Source organism: Eupeodes corollae, chromosome 3 (assembly GCF_945859685.1).
Source record: "Eupeodes corollae chromosome 3, idEupCoro1.1, whole genome shotgun sequence".
Taxonomy (NCBI): domain Eukaryota; kingdom Metazoa; phylum Arthropoda; class Insecta; order Diptera; family Syrphidae; genus Eupeodes; species Eupeodes corollae.
Genome location: NC_079149.1, coordinates 3048177 through 3073036, shown reverse-complemented (window position 1 = coordinate 3073036; position 24860 = coordinate 3048177). Strand labels below are relative to the sequence as shown.

The following is a 24860-nucleotide window of genomic DNA, read 5'->3' as shown; positions in this document are numbered from 1 at the left end:
CCTGTTAGAATCAGGAAAACCGTTACCAACTCTTCAAAACAAAAAGGAGCATCACATATGTTGCAAAACCACAAAACCTTCTATTTTTAATGCCACAACACAACACCATTATCATGTGACTGCAAGGACAAACAATTGAACGGCAAATACGCGAAGAAGGATAACAGATGGCAGAATTTTTTAAGGACATACCAACAACAAAACCCCAGTAAAAAAACAGGTGTTATGCGACTTGTGTACCTACAGCCAAACGTATCCTCAATGGAGTCTGGATGTGGTTGGGTATTTGTTGTTATATGCAACACCATGTGTATTCATTCGGCATCGGAATCGACATTCAGTGCGGCGTTATTGTGGCAACAGGCTGAAGGTGAAGCTGAAGCTGAAGCGCACCCTCTATCGTTGGTTGTTGGGTTCTTCGTTCTTGGTTTTTATTTTTTGGATTCCCCATTTACCATTCACAATGTGTTGGCATCCGGTGGTTACCTGCGTGGAATTTTATCACTCTCGTCACGGGATGTGTTGCACAGTGTCCATCGTCATCGTCGTCGTCCTCATCGTCATCGTTGTCGTCGCGCCGCGCCATAGAAGGTGAATGAAGGTAGTAGTGTGGCACAGCATGATGCATGACCATTGCCACTGGTAGGTTACTAGGTGGAATCACTTTATGTATTTTGATTCGACTACTTCAGTTGAAAATACTCCCGTGCATAGGGTTTATTTATGGGTCTGTGTGTTCTGGAATAGGGTGTCTGACACAATAAAGGATGTTGACAGGTTATAGTATACATGAATATAGCGGGAGGAAGTGTCGAAAGGGGTTAAGCGGGATGTCGTGTACTTTTTGATTGGATATTATGTTGGTGAAAAGGAAATATTAGAGATATTCCAACAAAAGCGTTTTCAAAAAATTTGGCCTAAAAGGTTAGAGAGTTGTCATTCAGACATTAATGAAACTGCTATACAATAGTTCAAGTCTACGGCGCAAAATTTTAAACGATTTAGTAAAATGTTAAAGACATGTTTAGCAATTTACTAAGCCTAAATGATTTTAAAAGATTTACCTAATTTTAAAAGATTTAAACATCTTACTAACCTTTACCAACTTTCTAAAGCTAAAATCAAGAAATGGCTTCTTAAATTTTTAGCAATTTGCAGAATCCATATGAAAGCTGTATGTTTAATCTTGTAAGAGAAGTGAGCAGTCCACAGTTGGTCCGTTTAAGCGTATTTGCTTTGTTTGTTTTCACGATCTGTCACTTTTTAGACATGTTTGGATGTTCGTTTTTAATAAATGGCAATTAGCGATTTGCTTTCATCAAAACGAGGATTATAATTTTGAACTCTATTAGTAAATTGCTAAACATTACGCAAACTGCTTGCTTCTTAATTGTCAAACCCTTTACAATAGGTTACTAAATATTTTGAGCCAATACTTATTACGACAATGTTATTTTACTAATTGTATTAAAAATTTGTGAGAAAAATGCCAAATATCTACGTGTTTTGGAACCGAAGCTTTTAACATAAACTGTACACTTACCAGTTTTCAACAGCATAGTAAGAAAAGAATATCAGAACACACTGAGAACGCTCCGATCGAACCCGGCTCTGAACACTCAGATTTCGTTTTGAAATGCACCTGAGCATTTTGAACTCACGAATTGATATTTTTTGTATTTAAAAAATAAATATTACACAATTTGTTAATTACAAAATATTCCTTCTTTACCAGAATTTGTATTCATTTTTTCTTTTTATCGCACCTGTAATTCGTTCTTTTCAACGTTTTTACAGAACAATCCGTGTTATTTTTTACGATGTTGATGATTTTTTGAAACTCAAAAGCGATCTACTAAACAAACAAATATTATAGAATTTTGAAGCTCTGAGCACACTGAACAGAAAATGAAAAGATGAGTTTGACAGTTGAGGGCCTGTTCTAGGACAAAAAAAAAAACTCTTTTATGGAAGCTCAATTTGACGTCTCATAATTGTATATCATTTCCACTGGATATTGAAAAAGAAAAATTAAAATAAGGTTGAAATTTATATATTTTTTTAATAACTAAGTTTGTAGGTTTTCGTGTCGGGTTAAAAAGTTGTTAGTTGAATTATTCTTAAAAATTTTAAAATTACCAACAATATTTTTCATATAAAGTTTTAGTATTTCTTTGTTAGGTTTTAATTTTTTGTTAAAAAAACTGTTAATTCGTTTTTTCTTAAAATTTTGCTGGATCTTGCCAACAATATTTTTTAAAAGATAAAAGTAGTTTAAGGCCAATATCTCAAAGTTTTAAAGAGATATTTGAGTCGAAATCTATTTTGACCAACTTTTATTAATTTTTTTGTTTAGGTTTCTATTTTTTGTAAAAAACTGTCAATTCAATATTTCTCAAAATATTTTAGAATGTTAAAAACAATATTTCTTGTAAGTTAAAATTAGTATGAAGCCACAATATCAAATTTTTTGGAAAGATATTTCTGTCGAAATTCAATTTTTACCAACTTTGAGTTGTGTTTTTTGTATTGGTTCGTACAATATTCATAGGGTTAATCAAAATGTTCACCTTTTTTTAAACTGCTATGGTAAAAAAAGACCCACGCAATTTTCTTAAGAGCCCTTTCTGGATCTTTGTGTCTTATTATTTGTATACAAACATTTATTTGAAGTCGATATCTCTTCTGGTTCTTGACCTATGGACGACGGAAAAAACACAGACATCTTTCTAAAAATCTTTCATTTCGACTCTAGGGACCTTGAAACGTGGAGAAATTTCAAAATTTTCAATTTGACAAATCGGACCCATTATAATAACTTCTTATGGGAAGTTAATAATGCTTTACAAAAGTGTTAACATGCAACAACTAAGATGATTTTTATGGACTATTTTGTTCATTAAACTTATTTGTTTTTAAGTTTGGACAACCAATTTTATTGTGAGGGTTAAGGAGTTTAAAAGAAGAAATCAATAACAATGTTTTTGTTATAGAACTAAACAAAGATGTTTTTCTTTGACTTGTGGTTTTCAAGAAGAAATACAAAAAATGTAATCTAATGTTTTAGCTTTAATATATATGTATACATAGATAACGCTTTAAGCTGAAATTTTGTTCATATTTCAGCAAATTACGCTATTCTCTTCCAAGGCTTCAATGGTCTGGGCAAAGACAAGCGTCTTCACATAACCCCACAAAAAATAGTCAAGTGGGCAGGTTCAGGCGACATAAAGGGCTTGAAAGTAAGTTAAGTTTCTATTATCTGATCGGCCAGATGCCAAAGAATTGCCTTTCAATTAAGGCAATTTCTTTGGAAAGTTGACTGGAAAGTAAGTCAAGAAAAATCTCCCTCACTATCAAGTCAAGTCAAGGTGACAGTTGATCATGTTTTTTCATTTAACTAAAAGCTAAACTTTATTACTTTGTGATTTATTTATATTCTGCACAGTTCTTTTTTATGTTTTATGTTAAAATTTTCCTTATGAAATTGGTAAAGGAATAAGTAATATTTATTTAAAGAACAAAATACGAGTCTAGATGGACTTATCTTTGCTTGAGAAGTTTTAATTATGGTTTAATAGCTTCTGCACGATCAACTGAAAGTAGAGTTTGGTGAAGTAAAGTTCCGAATTTGAAGTTTATGACATTTTACCGGGTAACTAGTTGCCTTAGTCAAAATGTACGTTCAAAGAAAGTAGTTGACTGGAAATGAAGTCCCTCATGTTGTCTGATCCTGCCCAATACCTATTTATTATGAAATGTCAAACCAAACTCCACATAAACCAAGTGACAGTTGTCAAAAAAATTGCTTCCGAAATAAGTATTGCCAGATTAAAAATCACTCGTCTAAATGAATTCCGTTTGAAATATAAAAAGCTTAATATCTTGCACGAAGCTTTAAATAATATTTTGATCGAAAATTAGTCAACAAAATTTAAAACACAAAGAATTATGTTTTTTTAATTCAAAGAAATATGCTTGATTAATATACTTTCTACTTTAATTTAAACATAAACGAATTAAGGTGCACACAAATAATTTGATTTGTACAAAAGCTTAGTAATATACAAATTTCAAGAAAAAATATCAGGTGGAACTTGCTACTTAAAAGCAGTAAAAGTGAAAATCCTTGAGCTCCAAAGATCCACAAAAAATCTACTTCATAAGTAAGTATTATTGTTTTTCTTTGGTTTGAATTTTGGAACTAAATCCAATGACTCCCCTCATTTATATTCGCCATTGGAAATTAACATCCGCTTGAAAGGTAAACAGCTTCGTAGCTTGGTTGTGTTCATAAATACGTTGGTACTGAAAATTGTTTATTTTTTAATTTCGGAGTGCACGCTTAAAATGGTGTTAATTTGTAGAGTTCGGGGAAGACTTTTTTAAATTAAGAAATGTTCAGGTCCGTAAAGCTGGAAACACCACAATCGAATTTCGAAATTTTAATGTTTCCGGAATGTAGGGTTTCTTTTTGTGCTAATTTAGTGCTCCAATCCCGACTTGGTTCAAAACTCCCTTCTCCCTCAAACTTAAGCTTGACGTAAACCTGGAAACACCACACCTATAAATTCTTAATTTCAAAAAACTGATGATGAGGGAACTTACGGCTCTTTTTGGGCTCCTAAGTTAGTGAAACTCCAAATTAGTTTCTCCACCCCTTACCCCTCAAATTGAGTCTCAAAGTTGAGTTGAGTTAAAAAAAAATAATGATGGGGTCATTAAGTACTATTTTTGGGATCCTGAGTTCGTGAAGCTCCGAATTGTTTTTTTAAGCCCATATCCACAAACTTAAGTCGTAAAGCTAAAACTTTTGTAGACTTTCTCAACCAAACACAATATTAAAAATCTACACAAGTTTGAGGGGGAAGGGATTTTTGAACCGAGTCCGGATTGGAGCACTAAATTAGCACAAAAAAAGCTAAAAATTCCTGCATCATTAGAATTTCGAAATTCGATTGGTGTGTTTCCAGCTTTACGGACCTGAAATTTTCAAATGCCATGACAGATTTTAGTTCAATCTATCAAATATTACTTAAAGATTGACTTGATACTTCTTGAAATGTTCAAAGGATACAAAGCAAATCAATATTTTTCTTTCATGAGTTTGTTTGGAAATTGAATGAGTCCAAAGGGGATTAAGATTCGATTTAAGAGCATCAACATCAAAATTCAAAACTTAAAATTTTTAGAAAACTACAGACTTTTGGTTTTTGTGTATAAGGGGAATAACCCACAAGGGACACTTTTTGTATCTTTCTACATATTCCAAAGAAGTTATATAAAAGACTTATGCTTCATTCCCTCCGTTTAAAAGAAGGACAAATAATTTAGATGTAAAATACACATAGGCGGATACACATCAGTAACGAGTACAACAATAACAATCGATTAATTTAGAATAGTAAAATTAAATAAATGTTTTTTTTTCTATAAAAGTAATACCACATATTGTGTATAGAGTATCTACATAATATCGGCTATTCAATTAAACGACTGTTTTCTTACGTCATTCTCTAAATAAAGTTACCCATTCCTCCTTCATCAATAAAACTGGAATAATAATAATAATAATCTTTAAAGCCTTTGAATAAACGGGGAGAGTTGAGTTCATTTAACTCAAAGCACAACGCCTAATTACCTCCAATTGCGCGTGCGGCAGTGTTCAATTTATTCACTTATTTATCATTTACGATTATATACATAAATATATTATATACTATTTTATATTGTACACGCATATTAAAGTGGACAGATGTAAAAAAATAACAATACAAAAATAAATTCAAAAAGAAATAAATCCTACCATGAATACGCTCTGACAATCGTTCGAAAGAAGTTTTGATTTTGATTATCTTTCAAAAACGAAATAAGTCTTAGTAACCGTGATTTGCGCATTGCGTACTAATTAGGCGATTGTGCTTAAGCCGCATATTATAATTACGTTTTACTTATATCAACAATTTAAAATCGCGGCTATAATGTGGGTACGTGGAGACGTGGCGTATAGTGATTATTTTTGATCCCCGCTGAAAGTGTGTATAGACCCGGTCTGGTCATACCGGTACTGCGCTGGAGCTGTAGCTGTCTAAAGCTGGATATAATATTGTTCTAACAGAATGTGCTAACCGAATACCTTCCATTGAACAACAAAAAGAAAAAATATCTAACGAACAAAAAAGTTATGGATATTTCTTTTTAATTCACCTCACCTACACACCGCGGTCGCTTGGTCGGTTGGTGTGGCCCCATCCGATTACTTAAAAAATATCAAGTTCACTTAAGCTACCCATACGAAAAATATGTTTTAAATTAGAGCTGTCTTACGATTTACGAATAAGTAAATAGCTTAGAGTATAGCTTTGTATATGAGAGTTGGAGGTAAAGAGGTTTTAGCTTCACCTAAACCCAAACCCAAATCCAATCCGAGCTCTCTTAGCAGTACAGTGACAGTCACTATCCTATCCCACTATACACATATATGAGTCTACTTGTTCTTTACAACATTTTTAGGTGGCATTGTTGTTTGGTGTGACTGTACTTGGGTTTCGAGTATCTCTGAAGCCTGTACCGTACCTAACCTACTATACATATTTTTAGTGGAATATTTTTACAATTTAAAATCTATGCATAAAATTCTATATCTGAGAAAGGTATTCTAAGTATCTATGAGGAGAAATAAAAACAAGTAAACATTTATGTACCTATCTAAGCCAAGCCAAGCCAGGCCGAGCAGAGCTGAGCCGATAGCTATTTATGGGCCAACTTGGTGATTATATGCACAACACTATACCTAAGTATAGTATTTTTATTGTATACTTATTTCTGGAGTTATAAGAGTTCAGGTAGGTGTAAAGAACCTATCTATATAGTCAGTTTATAGTTGAATTACCATTGTTATTGCTGAACAATGAGTTTTATGTGTTTTATTTAGATTTTATTTATTTTTTTTTGTTCGCTTTTAGGTCGAGTCTGTAAGTAGTTATAGATAGTTTGTTTTTTATCTCTTCATTTGGCTCCATACAGTATAGTAATTAGTAACGAAGTGATACCTAGACATATGTATGTTTGCCATATGTTATGTACATAGATATACAAATTTATGGTATAATTTTTAATTAATTTCTTATCCAGTTGGATTGGAATAATGCAAGGAAAGCCTCTACCGTAAAAGATATTTGTATTTGTTTTATTTCAGTACCTACACCTTTTTATTGTATGTAATTAAATCTGTTTTCATTTTATTATGAGACATACGATACATGCAGATTATTTAAGCAGCTGGTGACAATAGCTTTTGCATATATTTATTTAAATTAAATTTTCAGATACAAAATTGAATTTAAATCCATCTTGTTTTTTTCATATGTTAAGCCTATTGACCTAAACACAATAGAATACAGCAACTGTAAAGAACTGAAGTAGTTTCATCCCTGCGAAAAAGCGTATAAATAAAATTTTGTTTAAAAAAAAAAAAACAAATTAGCTCTAAGAAAACTCCGTTTTACACTTTTTATGACGTAGATAAATATTTTAACAATTTTTTGAATATTTGTTTTTAATTGAAAATCTTTTTTTTTAATTTTCCACATAATTTTGTATAGATTATAACTTTTTAGAAACAAAATTTTCAATTGGATTTTTCTTAAATTTTTTCAAAAGCGTTTAAAAGAATTTGTTGTATTACATAAATGAGTTTCAAATTTTTATTAAGATTTACTAACAACAATATTTTGCGTAACATGAAATAAGTTTATAGTCAATATCTTCATCAAATTCCACCAATTGTCATGAGTTTTTTCTTAGGTTTTTATTCTTTTACTAAAAATTGCCGATTCGATTTTAATAATTTTTGTTACTAGACGTCAACACCATTTTTCCTTGTTAGATACAATTATTATTAGCCGTGTTTTTTTTGGTATTCCAGTGAGAAATTTCCAAGAAAACGATCCGCAGTAGTGCAGTTTTTATATTTGAAAGTTGATACAATTGAACATTTGCCAGAATAATTTATGAAAAAGTTAAAAAAAATAAAATCGCAAAATTTAGACCAAGGGTGAAATCGGATAAGCTAATTTTTAATAATTGACTATCAAAATCAAGAAAATAACTCTGTTTCAGAGTTTGAACCAAACAATTTGAAATCAAATAAAAACTTCAAAAAGGGGGTTTGTTCATACACTACTACTTTAACATGTGGTGTTGAAGCGAGCTTGAAGCGAGCCGCAATACTTTATAAACCTGAATCAAGTTGAATTGAGATTGGTTCCCCGAGGGGATGGTTTTACAGATGCAGAATGCATTATGTTCTGTTTATTTACATGTTTGTGTACAAAACATAATATGGTTTTGTGTCAATCAAATTTTAAAAAATGCACTTGGAGTATGAAACATATTTTTATATATTGCTGAACTATTCAGTTCTTCATTGCTTAACACGAATGAAACTATCTGACTTACACTTCATAAGAAGCATCGAAACACCAAGTGCTGTCAAACTTAATCATTTTTAAATCTTCCTGTGCGGTGGAAACACCAAAAAGATTATTTAATCTAAACTGAGATAAACCTTTGGTGGAAACATAGCAAAACTTAATTATCTTTTCTATTGTTTTCTCTTGCAAAATAAGTCCAGTTATTCCATTTTCATTAACAACTCTAAATAATATCAACAGTAACAGATTGATTTGTTTCCCCTCTGCAAAACCCATGATTCCAAATGCACAACTACTCAACGAACACAGCCATCGAAATACAAATGCAATATGAATCGTACCAACATTTAAGAACAAAATCACATAAGATCCATTCGAGACTCGCATAAATGTCAAAAACCCATCCATAGTAAGATTCTACTTTAACTTTTATCGGTAGTATTTATACTGCGGATATGTTTTTGTTATTTGTGTAAAATCCTATTGATGGATCTTACAACAAAACACGGGTATCGACGAATCGAATTCCACTGTTATGCAGGGTGATCCATTCACATAGACGACAAAAGACTACAATTCCGTCTTCCCAACTTAGATAAAGTAAAGATTGTCATATCTAAGCTTAAGTCTAACAAAGCCCTTGGGGCAGATGGCTTGAATGCCGAGCTCTTCAAAGCAGCTGAAGTTTGTTAGGAACATGCTCCAACTTATCTGTAAAAAATGGTCAGAGGAAAGCATGCCCGATGAATTAAACCTCAGTATTGTTTGCCGGATACTGAAGAAGGAGACCCTCTGCACAAACTATAGAGGAATCAGTCTACTTAACATCGCTTATAAAATCTTTACCGTCGTTATATGTGAACATCAGCCCATCAACAACAACTTATAGGTCGGTATAAGTATCGTTTTAGACCAGGAAAGTCCATAGTCAATCAAATATTCACACTATGATCTTGAAAAAAAACCCAAGAACATCAAATCGAAATCCACTATCTATTCATTGATTTTAAGGCCGCATCTACAAGTCAAGTTTAGTTTTGGGCATCCCTTCAAAACTCGTCCGTTAGTGCAGGACGACCATGCAAAATTCGAGCTCTGCTTCATAAAGGCTGGAAATAACTTGACAGAAGGGCTTTGGACAAGGTGATGCGCTGTCATGCGATTTTTTTAACATCGTATTTAACATCGTATTTTACTTTGAGGTAATTAAGGACAGTCTACCAAGGATTCGCTATGAAGCAAACAAAATAATACTCCTGCTTACCGCTGTTTCTTTGGGCTAAGAAAGCAAATTGAGTAGTAAAGCCCTCTTACGCCACAGGCCAATAGTAGCGGAAGACCGGGGATTACGTAGGTGGCTCGAAATAGTGGAAAGTGACGTCACCCAATTTAAAGTGCGTAACTGGAGACATCTAGCTAGGGACCATGCTAGATCGAGAAGCTAGTAATGTGTGGCCCTGGTTCATACAGGACTGTACCACCACTTTAAGTTAGTAAGTAAGGAGGTAATATCAGGTTTTGTTCGTAAAATATTCTAGGCCATAAAAGTGTTTTGTTTTAAGCTTATATGCCATGTCACTATTTCCTCTTTATAATATTGGTGTCTACATTCTTCTTATTAGTATTATTAAAAAATGTTTCTCCATTGTTCTTTTTACAAAAAACTTTGTTTTGTTGAGTCTGGGATGCGACCCACACTGATAACTTCCCATCCCGTGTGTCGATTTGTCTTGCTTAAGAGTTTGTACGTTTTCGTGTTGGCTTAAAAAAGTTGTCAGTTGAATTATTCTTAAAAAAATTTAAAATTACAAACAATATTTTTCATTTAAAGAAATAGTTAAGTTTCACAATCAGTTTTGTTAAATAGATTTTTAGTCGAAAACAAATTTGTATTAATTTTAGTCGCATTTCTTAAATTTGTACAAATTGGATGAATTCAATTTATTTGAGAGATACCAAAAACTACTCCAACTATTTTTAATAAATTTTACTTTTTTATGAAAAAAAAAACGGACTGTTGAATTAAAAAAAAAAATTCTGACTATCGAAAACAATATTTTCTGTGAAATATAAAAATGTTTGAAGACAATATTTTTAATTTTTGAAAAACTATTTTAGTCGAAAGTATATTTTTACCAAGTCTTAGTATTAGGTTTTTTATTTTTTGTAAAAAAACTGTTGACAACAATGTTTTTTAAAAGGTACAAGTAGTTTAAAGCCAATATCTCAAAGTTTTGAAAAGATACTTCAGTCGAAAATCATTTTTTACCAACTTTTATTACTTATTTTGTTTAGGTTTTTAATTTTTTGTAAGAAAACTGTCGATTTGATTATTCTCAAAATGTTTTCGAATGTTAAAACTAATATTTCTTATGAGATAAAATAAGTTTGAAACCATAATCTCATGTTTTTAAAAAGATATTCGAGTCGAAAATCAATTTTTACCAACTTTGAGTAATGTTTTGTTTTAGGTTTTTATTTTTTATAAAAGAAGTACTCGATTTTTCTCAAAATTTTACTAAATGTTATAAACGTTGTTTTTCGTTGCACAAAATTATTTTTGAGATAAAAATCATTTTCTTTTCGTAAAATTTTCGAGGTGGCACATTTTTGTATTAGTTTTTTTTTTATTAATTTTCAAAAAACCGTTAATTGGATTTTTTTTTCAAAAATTATACTTGTTTGGTATCACGTTACAATATATTGTATAACATTTAATTTATGTCCCTAGCGTTAATAGGCTAGCGAATTTAAGGTTAACCAACATTTTCACCTTTTTTAAACCACCTACGCATTTTTTTTGATAGCATCTTTCTGCCTTATTATCTGTACAACAAAATTTATTTGAAGTCTTCTTGAGCTACGGACGACGAAAAAAACGTCGCGAAAAACGTCGGACGTACGGACTAAAAATCTTTTATTTCGACTCTAGGGACCTTGAAACGTCGATAAATGTCAAAATTTTCAATTTGACAAATCGGACCCCTTGCAATAACTGCCTATGGGAAGTTAATAAATAAAAAAATCAAATTCATAACTTAAACGAGGCATGTAGGAAGTTTTTGATCTTACAAAAACTTGATATTAAAAAAGAACTTAGTTCTTCAAACGAAGTTAGCCACTCAAATTGTCTTTGAAAAATACAGAGAGCCTTTAGTGACTTCAAAAGCGCCCTCACGCTGTAAAAATTAAAATAGAATCTTCCCTGTTAGACACCATAAGCATTATAAATATTAATTGTTCAAAAATATAATTTTATGCGTTTCTAAAGAATCCAAAGAAACATAAAGTTTTTTTTTTCAAAAATAAGTTAAAATTTTTTAAAACTCTTTTATAAATAAAAAGACCAAATTCTTCAGTCAGACTAAGATAAAAGGATTAATTTGATCAAATAAAAAAACCAAAAACCAAATTATCATCAACACAAAGAAAACGAATTATATCTACCTCTATTCATTCTCAAGTTAAGAAAAAAAAGTAAAACGAAGTTAAAAAGAATATTCGAAAAAATAAAAAGATAAAAACCAAACCATAAGTAAGTATTTGTATGTAGCACCATCTCATCGCCATCATAACGAACCCGAATAAAATTCTTTAAGTCCTTTCCCCTTTTTATTTTAAAACGAGAAGAACCAAAATTAAATTACATCATTAAATTTACGAAAGTATAAAATAAGACCGCGTTGGCAGAGGCGGGGGTGAGGTTGAAAGTATAAAGAAAGAACAAAAAGTATGACTACGCATTTTATCATCACAGAACGTGAATTCTTCAAAATTTTCTTCCCACTCCTTTAAGGTATAAAGTCTGTCTGTATAATAGATATTAGATATGTATAAATGTTCCTACTAAAAATGCAGCCCTAAATCAACATCGACTTGGCGGGATTAAACGCACATAAGAGGCACAATATTCAATGTCTAAACTCCATAAAACCCCGATTCCTGAACGAAAACTTATTTGATTGAGGACAAATCAAAATTCAGAGAAATCATTCTATTCACATCCATCCATCCATCCATCTATGAATCTATCCAGCCACCCTATAAATCTATCTATCCGTCCGCGTCAATTCGTCGTCGTCGTTCGTAAGTTGAACGCTTGAAAATACGAGTAAAAGAGAAATTTCATTAACTGAGGCCACCGTTTTAAGTACGAGTATTTGTAGGCTCGGTGGGAGCGGATGCGCCGCGCCGCACCCGGGAAGAAAGAAGTTGATTCGAATAAATAAATGTATCTGTAAGATTCATCAATAGATTTGTACTTGGTTCTTGATTATATTAATAAAATATTGAGCGGGAGGAACCCCAAATGAAACAGTATATTACAGTATCATCTATTGTGAAGCCTTAATCGAAAGGGATGAATAGACTTAGTGTGAATAGTGTTACGAAACCTACGACGCACAGAAGCTATCTATATACATATAAGACCTATAGATACTTATATGTATGTTTGTATCTTTTTTGAAATAAGTCTTTGTTCAAAACGAAAACGAAGGCTTATATTACATATTTACTCTCGTATATCTAAAATCTCATATTCAGTTTGTATAAATGGTGCCACAAGATGAAGGGGAAAAGAATAAAATTTGAAATTGAAAGAAATGAAATCATTTATTCACTCACGGTTGTCAATCTTTGTTTATGATTGAAAATACGTACAATGTACATCAACGTTTTTGTTGTCTTTTTTTACTGATGACTTATAGGTAGGCTTGGTCATACAAAGATATAGAGCTACAGCACTTAAGGCAATGCAGTTAATATTGAAAGGTATATTGTTGGAATGCATACGTATGTTTTTTGAAAGTTCAATCATATGAGGCAGATCTTTTGATCTTGTAAGAAGATTTCTAAATTCAAAAACCTTTGAACTCACTTAATGCATTTAAATATTATGTCCACTGCACTAGCACAAATCTTTTGCTATATTATAGGACTTGAAACTGACCATAAATAGGTTTTTTTTTTTAACCTGCATGGGAAGTTTCGATAGCTTTTGTTTGTTTCAAGTCTAAAAGTAAAAGAAAAACTTCAAATATCTTATGAATATTTTATTTCAAATATTAGAAATCTTAACATAAACTCCAAGAAGAATATTTTCTTGCGAATTCCAGCCTCAATTTTCGGTGTCGTTTAGTTTAAAGTGTTTTTTTTTTTAAGTTTGGCTCTTTCTCTAAACCAGCGGATATTAGTGTCCTGCAAACTTTTTCCGCTGAAATGCGAATGTTTTGGTGTTGGCCCAAAGCTCACTTGATTTGAACAGCATTTTGAAATTTGTTCATTCTTAAATCTCGAACAATTTTCCTTTCTTCGACCGATGAAAAAATTCGCTTTCGTCCAGCTTTGTTTTTGTAGGGTAAATTTTCGAGGTTTTGCCGAATTTTACTGATTGAGCCTAGTGATATAGCCGTCAATTCCGCAATTTTCCGGTGTGTACTCCTTTTCTCAAAAATTCTTCAACCTGCTTGTTTTGGGTTATTTTTCGATTCCATTATAAGAAATCTGAATTAACAAAATGTAAAATTTTCACTTCATTAATTAACAAAACTAATAACTGAATATTAATGAGCTCTTACTTCGCTTTTTTATTATTAAATTAAGATCAATAAATAAGAAATGGAGTCTTGAAGATCTAACTCACAAAAACAATCACGATGCAACTGCGAATGCAGTCATTTAGTAAAACTTACTTTTGAGTAGAGGAGAATAAAAACCGTTATAAACTATTAGAAGAGAAAATTATGTAAGGAATATGATACCTTAAATTAGAAAACAATTAAAATGAGGGGAATTAAAGAGAATTTGTATTTTGTTTATGATAAGCGTGACCAATTTTGTGATTCACTATATCTGTTCTCGAAATTTTTAGAAAACTTCGACTTTTTCACGTTATTTACTGATGAAGCTTATTTCTGGTTTATAATATATAATTAATAAGCAAAAATATAGAGGCAAAACTCTCAAGCCATTACCAAGAGTTTTGAGTGTTTGGTGAGGCTTACAAGCTGTTGGCTATAAAGGTATTTCTTCCTTTCGAAATGATGAATGATCTGCCATGATTCCTGAATTGCAAAAGCTTTTAAACCATGCTGACTAATATCTTGTTTTCAAAAATTAATCAGCTTGAAATCTACGATTCAATAAGGCTGCGCAACTTGACCTTCAATTTATTGCAAAACCAATTTGGTGGCATCTTTTTATCCGAGGTGGTTCTGGCTTCCTACCAGATTATATCCATACAAAGTTAATTGCTACAATATTTCTTCTTGTACCATTGTTTAAAGTTTCTAGCTTCTTAACAAAAACTCGATATTAAAAGTTAACAATCTGAGCTAAGGCTCTAATGTATTCCCTTTGATAATTCAAAAACATGCACATTTGCATGAACTAAGTTATTTCCATTTGTTTAAGCATCGTCGTCTAAATAAAATGAATCTTCCTTTAAAAATAAATTGAAAGAATAATTATTTCTTTTTTTATACTAAAAAATAAAAAAACTTTTTATTGCCTTATCTAGAATAAAACAAAGCAATTTCTCATAAATAGCGTTTTGCTTATATAACTTCAGCTAAAGGTTTTTTTCTATTCCCAGCATTTCAAAAGATTTGATGGTGTGGAGAGTCTTGAGCCTTTGCCTTATATCGAATGGGGAGTAGTTGAGAGTTTTGGGATAGGAGAGAACTTAAAAGAAAAGTATAATTTTTGTATAGTACAACATGAATATAGGATATTTTCTTAATTTAATTCCAATTTTGTTTTTTCAAGGCGCAGTTGAGAGTTATATTTGTTTTTAATTAATCATAATTAGCAAAATATTATGATTTAAAATGGTAAAAGTTTGAACATAAACTCACTGAATTTCGTCAAATTATATTTTGATTTTTTTTAAGTTCACACTTAATAAAATGAGTTATTAAATCATGCCGCATTTTGTACGTGCAACAGAAAAATGTACTTAATAGTACGTTTAAAAGAGACCTATAAGTAAACTCTTTGGAATTTCTAGAAGTTTGATTATTACGGAAAAATTGGTTAAGGGGTGAATGAAACTAGAGTTGAGTTCGATGTAATACTTCTCATAATATTATCGATAGAACATACTCAAGCTAAGCAAGCCTTTGTAAATTTCAGAATTAAATTTTATAAAAGTCCTTATTTAAAATAGTTCACCATATTCATAAGGCCAAACATTAAATATGTATTTATATAAGTGGACTAGGGTAGGTAAGGTAAGTGAGGTGACGGTTGTTCTTTTAGGTAAATAAAGATCCATTGTGATTCCCTCAATAAAAACCTATTGTGAGAAATAATTCAGCGAGGTTAAGTTCGAAATTGTCTAAAGATGTCTTTAAAGGGGTTACCGCGCCAGTTTATTGGACATGTTCGCCTTATTTACTTTGACAAGGAACATCATTGCCAGCCCCCCCTCCCTTTATAGGGAGGGCACATGCAATGGCACCATACAGCGGCGCCTGGTTTGTGGGTTTGGTAAGGTAGTGGTTGGTGCATATGAGAAACCAGCTCACAACGGAATTTTAATCATTCAACTAAATTGTACATATTTTATTCATTAAGTGATATAATTAAAATGTCTGTTTAAAAAATACAACTCATACATTGCATCTTTTCTACATTTGATCTTATATACAATATATATATTTTTTAGATAGATAAATCTTTATTCATTAAAAACGATACATAATAATTTACAATAGAAAAAAAACTTACAAGCATGGCATTAGAGCCGTCTGCCGATGTCTTATATCGGTAAGATACTGTACGATTTAGTATTGCTATTCGTGTGTAAATTATTAGGAATAAAATGCCGGCTCAACACATTTATACTTTAATAGCAATTGGATCTTTGCACTCTGTCTTTGGCTGTGGCACCAACAATACTCTTGACTTCACTCTTCTGTAGAGTATTTTCATTTTGTTTTGATTTTATCTTTATGAAGGAAAAAAGAACAAAAACAAAACAAAAATTAAGAGTGCCTGACCTAAAGTGATAGAGTAATTGTAATTATACAATACAGTAATACACAAACAGACCCGAAGAGAAAAAATTTGATTTCAGTGTTGCCAGTTGCCACGAATAAGAGCTTATATATGGTACAATGTTTTCAGTTTTCTGAATAAAAAGTTCGATTAGCTTAAGGTGATTAAATCATTTTTGAATTTTTGTACATAATTTACAATCCCTGACCATATAATTAGACGCACTTTAGATTGTATGCAAAATCTCAATTTTCAGCTGTTTTTATCAGGTTTTCGAATATTGTGATGCATTTAAATTATTTTCTATGCAGAATATAAACTTTTTCCTACTTTTGTAAAGAAATGTAGCTACAGATTAATAAAATGTTTTTAAATTAATATTTTCAGTTCGTTTGATATTTTTGGAATTTTTTTCAATATTTTGTTGAACCTCCTTTTACTTCAATAAGAGCCTTAATTCTGCGCGGCATACTGTCAATGCATGATTTGACTGTTTTCTGCATTTGTGGGTGGTGATTCCGCACACGAATTACTCTTTCAATAAGTGACCGCATCTTTAGCTACTTCTCTCTTTATTAGCTCCAACATATCAGGGCTGATTCCCGTCAAGCCCAACAGAGGGATGTTTTCTTCCCTCAAATAAGTTTTTATGGAGCGGGCTGTGTGACTTGGAGCTCGATCTTGCATAAAAATGTATGGTTCTCCATTCGGGAACGTTAAAAATATTGCGTGTAATCTAATAGTTAATAAAATTCTGCAGTGCGTCTAATAATTCGTCTTCGTTCCGTCTGTCTTCGCTCCTACGTCATAAACCATTTGTTCAATTGAGTTCAAACTTGGAAATTAGTGTTTTAAGCAGATCCGCGTTAAAAGATTGTTTTTTTTTCACTCATCAAAAATAACAGGAAAATGACTTTTTAACATGTCTGTTTCTTAACTTGGCTTCTTTCAATTAGCAAAATTATTATAATTTTGTTTTGTTCCAAATGTAAGCTACCCCTCAATGGTCGAAACATCAACGACTTATGTTCGAATAGTAAAACGTCATAGACGAGTTGTCGATGCTGTTTGACGTTTTGGAGAGAGTTTTTCTTTTTTTGTCATTCTTTGAGCCAGAGAAGAACCGACAAGAAATAAACAGATAAAATTATATTAAATTAATTAAAATAACACGAAAAGAATTGTAGTTTGATAAAATATATTTTTGTTTTGCTCCAGAGGGATGCCACTCAAAGAACCGTTCTTTTTTAAATATATTTTTTTCAGGAACTCATGAACCGATTTTAATAAAATTGCTTACGCACAAGCTTTCATATTGTCTTAATAATATTTTATGATAAAAAATGTCAACATTTTTGTTTTGGACTTTTAAAAAATATTATTTTTTTCAAAATTCTATATCTAAAACACGGATTTACATTCCTCTACGACAATAAATATAAAATGTATATTAAAATAATCTACTAACCAACAATATTTTTAAACAAAAATTGACAAGTTTTATACATACAAAAATTATAATTAAGAAATTCCGCTTTAACGATTTTCCAAGAAAACATTACTAGGACTTAAGGTTTTTTTAAGAAGTCAAATGTCATTTAAACTTTTAAAACAAACTTATTTTGCAGGTATATTTTTAAATCATAAATTAAAGGAACTATTTTAAAACACACTCTTTGGGTACAGGAACAAGTACGTGCGATCCAATCGTGCATTTTATTTTTGTGGCGTTAAGTCCTCATAATTAATTTTGGTTTTTATTTGCTATACATATTTATAATTATTTTAATATGCACATTTTTGTAATAAAAAATAAGTGATCCAATTGAAAAATTTCACATAGTTTACAATGAAAAAGTAACGTTAAATGATGAGCCCAACTTTCGTAGCTTAGTGAAACGCATTTTACTAAAATCCCAATACAAATAGCGACCCGCATTAATGACATGCCGGATATTTTCATAATTCTCTTAGACTTTTATTTGCTGACGATCTTAAATTTTATAGATGCATAAACCAAACTGATGATTGCCTCCGCTTGGAAGATGCCCTAAACATGCTTATTGAATGGTGCAAGAAAAATCAATTGTCTTTAAACATTTCTAAAATTCAATGTTTTTAATTCTATCGTTCTTACTATCCTGCTTTCTTCGAATATAAAATTGGCAGTAGTGTTCTTGAAAGAGTCAATGAAAAGAAAGATCTTGGTGTTGTTTTTGACCCCAAACTCAATTTTACCAAACATGTTGAATACATTTCTGCCAAAGCTAACTCCATGCTAGGTTTTATTAAAAGAAATTCGACAGACTTTTTTCACCCTTATACTATTTAATCTGTTTTATGTTCATAAATAAGATCTATTTTAAAATATTGTTGTGTGGTTTGGAACCTATACTATAGAATTCATGCATTATTGAAAGAATCCAAAAGAATTTCACTAGGTTTGTTGTATGGAAACTTGGATGGGATATTGTAGTTTATATGATTAAATGCTACGAGATGCAAACTCATTGGTTTAGAGACACTTGAAAATCGACGTAAAATCTTCTCTGGTTTATTTATTCGTGATATTCTTTCGCATCTGTCAACTGCCTATACCTTCCATCTTTAATTGAGTTAAATATACCTTCTCGTCAATTTAGAGATTATGATCTATTTCACGTACATTACCATAGGATTAATTACGCAGTTAATGAACCCATAACTCGCTGTGTTAGGGAAACTAATTCTGTCTCTAATGTAATAAACTTTGACTTCCATTTAAATGGAGTCACCTTAAAAAATAAACGTGTGTTCCATTTCCTAAATACTAATTGAAATTTATTTATTTATTATACATACATATATTTATTTTGTTGCTTTGTTTAAATATTAATTTAATTTTAATTTTAAATAGTCTGTAAAATGATTAATGTAATCCCTATTTGATGAATAAACTAAACTAAACTATAAAGTCCACAACAATAATAATTTGTTTCCATTTTTTTAGTTACGTTAATCATTTTTATGCTCAATAAACGATAAGTAAAACATACAAACTACGTTTTAAACAACCTTTAATTATTTAGGAATTCTATTTAATGTAAAAATATATAAACTTAAATATCTTCTATAAAACAAATTTCATCTCTTTATTATTGTCACTAACTTTTTTTCAACTTGGCAACACTCATTCATTGCATTACCATTAAATTCCATAATTCTCTAAAGAGAATATTAAAAGAGAGATTTTTATTTTCTATTTGATTCAGCGCAATAGATTTTTAAAATCAAAAGTAAAGCAAATCAAAATAAAAATAAAAAAGGTACGCTGCCCTTCATTGATCCCAATTCATTTCATTCATCATTTATGTAGTTTAAAGTCTATGTTAAGAATCACTCTCATTAGAAAAATAAAAATGTTTTATATCAAAAATTCATAAGATATACCTACGTACAAACAAAATTCAAAAAAATAAAATACTCACTTTCCTCCCTTATAATTATTGTGAATGTGAAATTATAAAAATAAAACTCAAAGTACCAATGCCTATACTTATTAAAAGCGTTTAATTTAAATTTCAAACACACATAAATGCTTTTTAAATTATAAATTTGCTCACCCTAGTAGATATTGTTTGTGGTATTTAAAAATCTAAACAGGGTTGTAAAAGTACCACTCTACACACTTACCACACTTATCCTTCAGATAAAAACCCCCTCCTGGGTCAAAGAAGGGTGGTTTCTCTGGTTGTTGTTGTATAAGTCTTTATTTTGTTAGAAGCCGAAACTTTGATTACTATGACAGCTGGTACCTGTGATTATTGCTGGTTAGATACGAAAATTTCGAGACAGTTTTAGAACCAAATTAACACTAACCAACAACAACAACAAAAATAAACGAATATTATACAAGAGTCTATGAATCAGTTTCAAGCCATAATCACTGTTGTTGGGCTCGTTTTTGAGTCGAATAGTCGTCTTGCTTCGACTAGTAAGTCACACACACTAAATTAGTACTAAACTAAAATCAACGACTGCGTCTCCTTCGATTTGTTATTTTACTAAAAAAAGATACAAAGATACAAACGTGCAATCGTCGTCGTCGTTTCCATAGTCATCGTTTGCGTTCCGTAGTCGTCTCTACTCGTAGTTGGGAATCTACAGAAGTAGGTATGCTTTTCTTGTACACTTATGTGTTTACATTTTGAAGATAGGATGGGGTTGGGGGTGGTGGCGTTGAGGTTGAGGTTGGGGTTAGGTTTGGGGGTTGGAGTGGGGGTGGCATGTAGACTTAGTGTAAAAGAAATAAGATACTAAAACTAAAAGGAATGCACATTTGGATATAAGATTCTCCGTTGAGTTCTGAGAATGTAGGCGAGTATACTCGTAGATAGGTTGAGACTTGAGATAATAGTAATAGGTAATGTTTTGTAGAGCTCTGTGCTTTATCATGGATGGCATAGAACCAATCGACGATGCTGTGTTGTGACCTAAGTTTGATTTACTTTATCGTATCTTCTCTTGTATTGTGTTTTGGTCGATTCTCAGTTTTGTATTTGTTTGTCTTTTACTCCTTCTTCATCTTCTTTTTCTTCGCCGTCTTTAGTTAGTATCTATCTTTCTATCTTTTATGGGATATTGTATCTGTACTACAGAGTTTAGGTATTGTATCTACTTCTTCTTAATTTCTTTGTGTGTGCATATTTTTCTCTTTTATCTTTATCTCTATGAGCGAACTTAAATACATTTTCATTTTGCCAGTTCAGTTGGTTTTTATAAAACAAATGCATTTCAGTTCGGGTTGCTTCTTATATGTATGTATGTTTGTACTTATGTATGGCCTGACCTGGGCAGGCTTAGCCTGGCAATTGCTCTATAATACTCTTTCCAATTGGGGTGGTTTTGCAATTGATTCAGATACCTACCTACAATTGGATATATTGGATGTTTTAAAATTTCAAGAAAAGTGTGGGATGGATATTATAATCATATTTATCTATCTATATGTACATAATAAAAAGTTAGTTTAGTTAAGGTTTTATTTTGTATTTCTGTCCAAGGGATGGGAATGGAGATATCGATTTTATACCCCAAGAAAAGTTTTTGTGGGAGACTATGCAAGTTTTTGAAGGGAATAAGAATTATTGCGTTTATCTAGAGATGATTTTAAGTGAAAAATTTATAAATTGTTAGATGAATTTAAATTAAACATATATAAATTTAAAAAATATAGCGACAATCATTTGTTTTTTAATTTTTAATTATTTATGAGTTAAAGTATAATAACAATTTATTACATAACAAAATTTGATTATATATAGTATTTAGTATTTAGAAATGTGCTCGTAAGTCGTAGAATGTATCCGACGCTTGTTGGTGCTTCGCAAATAATGTATTTTTTTACGTGGTCAGGAAGTCACCCCGACGGCACAATCCCCAACCGGAAGGGCCAGATCCTTAGTATAACTCTTAGGACGGGGAGCCGGATAAACCGCTCCTTATAGGCCTGGGCTCTGAATAAGTCGTAGAAGCCCTATAAGGCGTTCACTATGTAGTTCAACCATGCTGGAACTGTAGACGCTACCGTTGATTCCATCTCGAGAATTCGTCCGCTGCCGTCTGGATAAGAGGTGCCTTAGTGGAAACACATCTCCAACTTCTCTCGTTTTCTGCCCCAACAACTTTCCACTGGGGTTAAAACCTATTCTCCAGTTGAGGTACTAGGCACCCGATGTTCTCCGCGGGGAGGTGAGAGTAGGAGTTGATAGACAGAGGTGGGTTTTGAGGAAAACCTGTGGACACTTGTAGTCTCTTCAATGCACTTGTCTATCATTTGAACATCAGTCTCCCTAACATTGCATGTAAGATTTGTTATGCCGTATTATGTGAACGTCTAAAGCCGTTCGTCAACAACCTGATAGGTCCTTATCAGTGTGGCTTCAGACCAGAAAAAAAAATCGATTTTAAAGCCGCGTATGACAGCATCCATAGGGAAGAGCTCAACAGAGCAATGTCTAGTTTTGGCATTCATATCAAACTTATCCGTTTGTGCAGAATGACAATGGTGAATGCACGCTGCTCTATCAAGGTCGGAAAATTTGATGTCAAAAAAGGTTTTAGACAAGTCGATGCACTGTCATGCGACTTCTTCAATATCGTTCTGGAAAGAATTGTGGAAAACTCAACCGTCAACACTAGAGGCACAATCTTGCAAAGGTCCATCCAACTACTCGGATACGCAGATGATATTGACATAATCGGAAGATCAAAGCGTGATGTCAGTGGACCGTTTTTGAGCATTGCGATGGAAGCGAAGAAAATGGGTTTAGTGGTCAATGAGGACAAGACCAAGTTTATGCTGTCATCTAGAAAGATTATTGAACAACGACGTCTTGAACAAAACGTCACCATGGACAGCTACAACTTCGAGCTAATTAAGGACTTTGTCTACCTAGGCACCGCTATAAACACAGGCAACGACATCAGCACTGAAATCAAACGAAGAATAACTCTTGCAAATCGCTGCTTCTTTGGACTTAGAAGGCAATTGAGAAGTAAAGTCCTCTCTCGACACTTGTCATCCCGGTTCTCATTTATGGCGGTGAGGCCTGGAACCTGTCAAAGTAAGATGAGAACGTTTTAGGGTGCTTCAAGAGAAAAATTCTTTGGGTGATTTTTGGTCCCGTACGCATAAATGGAGAATGGAGGAGAAGATATAACGACGAACTGTACGGGCTGTACCGCGACATTGACCTAGTTAACAGAATAAAAGTCCAACGGCTTAGATGGCTGGGTCACGTAGAGCGAATGGACATCAACGCTACAGACCGGAAGGTCTTCGAATCCAATCGAGAGGAAGATCGTGACTCAGGTGGGTGAAGACCTCAATGAACTTGGCGTGCAAGACTGTAGACAGCTGGCTAGGGACCGAGCAGGCTGGAGACGCATGTTGGTTGAGGCCCAGGTCCGCCCCGGACTGTAGCGCCACCTTAAGTATGTAAGTAATTCAATGTACAGAACAAATAAAATTAATCTAGATCTTTGAATTTTGTGAAAGTCCAAAATTTGAAAATTGTTTTTTTTTTTTATCCATAATGTACTTATAAATTTAAAAAAGGTCTGTATTTGTTTTTAACACTGCTCTGATAATTTTTCCATAACAGTGGTTTAATCTTATAAATAGTAACAAACGGCATTTATTTAAAAAAAAATTGAATTGATAAAACGTATGAATATTTCCGTCACAAAAAATTTCTTATTATCATTCTGGGGAAGGTACTGATCAAACCCCTCATGAACCCGCAAACATGACCCGATTGCTAACATGAGTCACACTCTCCGACCAGCATTAGTCTGTTGTCTGTCCCTAACATGGTAAATCCGGCTCGAAGGACCAAAATGTTTTGTGTAATAAATATAATTTAGAAAACGACAATCTTTACCTTATTCACAAAAAAGAAACTTTACAATTTGAGTATAAAAAACACATATTTAATAAAATAAAAAAGAAGTGACTTTGTTTTATTTTAATTTCCATATAACTTTCTGACATAAAATTGGTAAAGTTAATAATAAATGTAAGTTGGTGAATTATAATTTAAACATAATATTTATGGTGGGCTGGCAACGGAAACAACATAACTTTAAAAGTCATTTTCGAGAGCAGTTTCAATTCAGAATGCAGACTAGGTTGAATCATTTTTAGTTTAGACTTTCTCACTTTGGCTAGGCAATTTTTGACTACTGCATCGAAATAATTTTAATAATTTACATAATTTTTGAAGAAAGTTTTTTTTTAAGTTATAAGCTCTTTTTTTTTAATCTATTGTGTATAAACACATTTATGTTGCTATTTTTTTGACCAAAAATGAACATTTTGAATGTCTCTCTTTGTTACTTTTTTCTTAAAAATAAAAACCAAGAGGCAGGTATGGAAACCACACTAATAACTTACAATTGGTGGGAATGAAAATTCAATGAATGAAGTCCGTTTTATGAAACCAAAAAAAAAACGTGTACACTTTGTAGTTACAATACTGTATAGTATATACTGTTATCCAATAGGCTTTATCAGATCATATCTTTTTTGAAAGGTTAAGTTTTTTCATGTTGTCAGAGTAATAATTTGTTAAAATTTATAAGAGGAATTAAAAAAAAAAAATGGAAAACAAACAAACTTCACCTGATATGAAACTTAATGTTAAGCTGTGGGACAAAAAAAATCTAAGACAAAAATCCACATTTCACGGTTCAGTACGTTATTAATTCTTACAAAAAAAAAAACAGATTTTTAACAAGACCAAGTGGAAGTGGGAGACCTAGAAAAATTGATACTAAACAAACCAAGAGGCAGTGGAAATAGCGGAAGACCTCAATCCGACATAAATGTAAAGAAGTGCCTACAATATGCCAAAGACTGTATAAATAAGCCAAAAACAATTG

At 31.9% G+C, this 24860-nt stretch overlaps 1 protein-coding gene across 1 annotated transcript in view; it reads right to left on the bottom strand.

The window, feature by feature from the left end:
- Positions 1–20431, bottom strand: part of LOC129951566 (uncharacterized) — a 72962-nt gene extending 52531 nt beyond the window's left edge. Inside the window, exon 1 of the mRNA XM_056063788.1 lies at positions 20109–20431. The gene's annotated coding sequence lies outside the window, so the exon portion shown is untranslated. The remainder of the gene's footprint in view (positions 1–20108) is intronic.
- Between the last annotated feature and the right edge of the window lie 4429 nt (positions 20432–24860).